This window comes from Aythya marila (genome assembly GCF_965140915.1).
Source record: "Aythya marila genome assembly, contig: HAP1_HAP1_SCAFFOLD_421, whole genome shotgun sequence".
Lineage (NCBI taxonomy): Eukaryota > Metazoa > Chordata > Aves > Anseriformes > Anatidae > Aythya > Aythya marila.
The window spans coordinates 29,568-34,773 of NW_028137216.1; positions in this window are offsets into that span (position 1 = coordinate 29,568).

Sequence of the window (5,206 nt, forward strand, 5' to 3'; positions counted from 1 at the left end):
GGTGCTCTGAGGAGGAACGTGTGCTTCACTGCAGCAGCTCCGAGTTGGTTTTGTTGTGACCCCAACCCCGAGGTTCTCACACATCCCCCGGCAGCAGGAGAGGTCTGAGTCCCAAAGCACCATTCACCACGAGTGCCTCAGGACAGTAAAACCCCAACTTTGGATCTTTGGTAGGACAAACCCTTACCCGAGGTGGTTGAGACCCTGCTGCAGCACAAACGGGCTGAGAGCTGAGGAAGGTTGGTAGTAAAGGGGAAACCCGGCACTTCACCACCACTGGGGACAGCAGAACTGATGTCAGCACCACGTCGCAGGGTTAAACTGTACGAGACCACTCAAGGGAACTCACCGGGAACATTTATGGCCCCATGCACCAGGGCTGTGCTACCTCCTCCCGACTTTGGGAATCACAGAAACCTCCCCGCGGCTCTTGGTGACAGACTGGAGCACGCGGGTAAGGAAAGAAGCAGCCCAGGCGTAGTTCTGCATTGAAAACATTTATTTTACAACAGTGGTTTCAGATAACTTAGCAGTCTTTATTTTAGTTTATATTCAGACGTACGATACACAAAACTACCATGCTAGAACATAAAATAATTCCTTCTGCTGGAACTGCGGGTATGTACAGGAGCTCAGTAGTATCGAGTGTTACAATCCACAAGGTTCGGACAGCCACATCTACTTACATACAGTTCAAAGTATGGTCCTTTAGTAACATAACAAAATATATATATGTCTATATTATAATTGCTTCTCAGATGCATTCATACTTCGATTGTGTGTTTTTTTTTCTTTTTTTTTCTTTTTTTTTACAACTTTTTTTTGTTTGTTTTTAAAGACGGGCTCCCCCCACCCCGCCCCGCCCGAGGTGAAGTACAGTGCAAACGCCGAACGCGTTCCCTCCTGCCGTCCTCAGCTCCCTCAGGCTTCGGAAAGAGGCCAGCACAACACAACCCCGTGATGAATTCCTTAGCTCAGGGCCCTGCTCACATGCAAAATTAATATAAATCGCCTTGGATGAGCTGATAACGCAAAGCAAACGACCCACGCCCAGCCCAAAAAAAAAAGTGGGAGAAGGTGGGGACGAGCAGAGGAAGGAATGACAGCAACTGGCTCATGTGGCGCACGCCCGAACGAGGACACGGCGAGGCTCTGGGACTTGGCAAGAGGCAGAGTTCATCGACCACGTGGGACACGGTAAAGATTGTTTTCCCCTTCCCGAGCAGCACAGCTCCCTGCTTTGCCCACCACCTCTTTATTTATACAACAGGATCCTGCCGCTGTGTCACCAGGCACTCAAGCCAGGAGTTGTTTTTCCTGCAGCTGCAAGGAGAAAGCCCAATTCTGGCCACACAAAACTCGCACCGTGTGCTCATCTGAGAGCTCACAGAAGCACTTGGAGCCAAATTTCACATTTTACCACCAAAGAAAAACAGCAGCAAGTGCGAGGTGCGCACCTGTTGTATAAATCTATGTATGTGCATATACACACACACGGTGCTGCGATCCAAAACCTACAGCGCGGGTTGGGGCCTTGCTTTGTGAGCTCAGAAATCCACTTTGTAGAGTACAACGTGGTGAAAACCAGCATAGGGGGAAAAAAAAAGCTGTTCTGTTCACCTCTAGAGATGAGGGTAGTGAGCATGTTTAAACCACCCCCACGTCCCAGCCCACGCAAGCCAAACCTATCCCCTTGCCCTCCTTGCGGCTGCTGGGTTTTATTTTGTTCCCTAAAGAGAAGCCCGAGCAGCAAAGCCCAGCGCCAGCCGACCGGGCTGAGGCCAAATTTGAGCAGATCACACTTGGTGGAAGCCGTCACCGCGCACGGAGCACGACCACGGGCACACAGCCACGCTGCTGGCCGCGGGGGAAAGGGAGCAGAGAAGACAACAGCACTCGAGAATGAATGGCCACTTTATAGAAGCGCTTCCTCTGTACACATACATACATATATATAGAGCCACCAGGCATTCCCAGCGTCTACCCCCTTGGAGCAACAAAATCAGCTGTGCACGGAACACGGGTGTTTCGTTTCCAAACGAAGGTTTGTCTTCCACATTTATGGCATTCGACTTGTGCAAACAGAAAACAGACCGACAGCTTCCCCCGTGCGGTTCCTTCGTGTACAGAAAGCCTCGCGGAATGGAACAGGGATTCGACAGGGATTTCCATCTTGCAGAGTCCCACACAGCGCTTAAAACCTCCGAACGCAGCGCGTGGAGCAGACCAGAGTTCTTGCAGGACTCGGACACGGACAGATTTCCTGCCCCTGAGTTAGCTATCAGTCATACTTTCAGGATATTTAAGCAGTTGGTGCAATGGTACGCTACAAACTAGATGATTTCCACGACAATACAGAGAAGCGGCATCAAATGATGAAGCGAGTTAAGTTTATACCGACCTTACGCCACTAACACTTGCGCTGGGGGGTTACGATTCAGTGCTCTGATTCTAAGATTAATGCGTATTTAAACAGCATCTGGAATTATTAACACGAGGCAGGGGCCGCCAAGGGGCAACAGCCTCCCTGACTGCCTTGCGGGGATCTCCTGTTAAATATTATGCCAATATCCAGTTGCATCGGGTAGGGAAAACTGCAGCACAAAGACGTTCCTTAAACTCTCTGGAAACGTCAAGAACACTGAAGGGCACCAGACAGACAAAGGGCACAAACTACTGGAGAGAACGGGGTACCCCTCTGGAGTGCACAGGTTACAGATGCTCTGAGATGTGCCCCACTCAGAAAAAAAAAAAAAGCACGCCAGGGTCCCTCGACACCACGCAGCGTAACTGCCTTAATAAACGGGACAGGACAGGATGGGAGGGCATCTCCCAGCGGGTTCCTGCCCGGGTTATACCTGTAGTGTTTGTAGGCTCTGAGAGGAAAGGGTTTGAAAGCTGCACTCCCCCTTCCCAGGGCACCATCGTGGGACTCGGCGTTGCTCAGCTCGGTGCCAACGCCGCTTCCCGGCGCGGGCGCCTCCGGTCAGACCGCAGGCTGTGCAGGACCCGACTTCCAAGAGCATCACATCGTAATACCACTAGGAGCGCTAATATCTAAAGCAGTTTAAAAATATTACAAATCTAAAAATAAGACTAAAAAGGTACGATGGCTCTAAAACATCACCGCGTGGGATCGGCAGAAATGTACACCATTATCGGACACCACGGGGGCTTACAAAACCAAAAGTTATATACAGATAAATATTTAAGAACTTCCTACGTACATCACCAACAAAACGTTACACGTGAAACTGCTGCAATAACCCTTCAGCAGCTCCAAGCAAGGGCGCAGTCCTCGTACCCTGTATCTGCAGGGAGTGTAGGGAGTCGGGCACCGCCAGCCCCGCACCGCCGACAGCCCCCGGCTGCTGTGCCGTGCTCAGGGCTCTCCTCACTTACCCGAAGCCACGAAGGGCACAACGAAACTCGCAGCAAAGCCAGCAGCCAGCCCTCGACACCCACGGAGTCGGGCTCTGGACGCGCTCCTCCCCGCGAGGAGGAGCCACAAAAGCGCTCGGGAAACGGGCGCTGAGCGGGGGGAGGCCGCGCTCCCGGAGCTGAGGTCTCAGGCAACTCGTAAAACAAAAAACTGCAACTTCTTAAAAATAACCAAAAAAAAAATCCAAGCTCAAGCTTTCATTTGGGCGGCAGGCCGAAGAGAGGTGACAGCGCTCGGGTGCAGCTCTGGAAGGAAACATTCTGCACGCAAGCAGCGCCCGCGAAGCTGCTGCTTCAGCTCTGGCAGGGACAACGCAGCGCCAGCGACTTCAGCTCAGAAATGTGCCACAATTAACTATTATTTCCAACACAACTTTGCATTTACTAGGATGAAATTTGGCCACTTGGAAGTGCAACTCCTGTTTGACACGGGGATGCTCTTGTACCTTACTTCCAACGACAAGAAGAAGTGGGCATTGCCCCACCTAGCTTCTGGTTACACAATTTTAGTCTTAAAGCAGCAACGTTTAAATAACTTTTTTGTAGAGTTCAGGAGGAAAGACGTTACTATACAATAATATTAAATTCAGAGGTCTGAGGAGGAATACAGGCAAACTAAGACTGTTTCAGAAAACATGAATATTTGCCTAAAAAGGCTTTTTCTCCTCATTCCCTGTGCCCGGGATCTCAGCGTAGCTTCCCTCGGAGCATCTAGCAGCACTCAGACCAACCCTACACCCACAGAAACAACCAAAAGCAAAGCAAAGCAGCATCTCTCAGCCCAACGCCTCGCTAAACGAGGACCCAAACCGGGCGGTTTCCCCTGGATGTCACCTCTTCCAAGCAGTGCAGAACGCAGATGAAGGCATCGCCTCCATCCTCCCTTTGCCCCACACGTCAGACCTGCTGCCAGCTCGCCCGCACGGCTTCCCTGCGCTGCTGCTGCCTCCTCGCACCCCGACGCCAGCCCCGGCGCACTCACTCGCTCTCCTGGCCGCTCGCTGCTCCCCATCAGCTTTTTTTGGGGTGAAAAGAGGTGCCTGGGGGTTAAGGAACAGAAGCACAGTCAAAGCTTTTTGCTACACGTCCCGATGAACGCGTGGAGATGGGAGAAACACACGCAGAGCGCACGGGGAAAACAGCCTTCATCTCGCTCTACCCAGTCAATCGTATCAACTGCGCTCATTTAAAAAGCCAAAAAATCCCCCAGGGCGGTTTTGTTTGTTTAAGCTGACAACATCGCCTGATCTGCGTGGATTACAGGGGCCACTCGAACCAGCGAGTTCTCAGGTGGCCAAGAAGGCCAACGGCATCCTGGCTTGTATCAGAAGCAGTGTGGCCAGCAGGGCTAGGGAGGTGATCGTCCCCCTGTACTCGGCTCTGTGTTCAGTTTTGGGCCCCTCGCTACAAGAAGGACATGGAGGTGCTTGAGCGGGTGCAGAGAAGGGCGACGAAGCTGGTGAGGGGCCTGGAGAACAAGTCCTACGAGGAGCGGCTGAGGGAGCTGGGCTTGTTCAGCCTGGAGAAGAGGAGGCTCAGGGGCGACCTTATCGCTCTCTATAGGTACCTCAAGGGAGGCTGCAGCGAGGTGGGGATTGGCCTGTTCTCCCACGTGCCTGGGGACAGGACGAGGGGGAATGGGCTTAAGTTGCGCCAGGGGAGGTTTAGGCTGGATGTTAGGAAGAACTTCTTTACCGAAAGGGTTGTGAGGCATTGGAACAGGCTGCCCAGGGAAGTGGTGGAGTCCCCATCCCTGGAAGTCTTT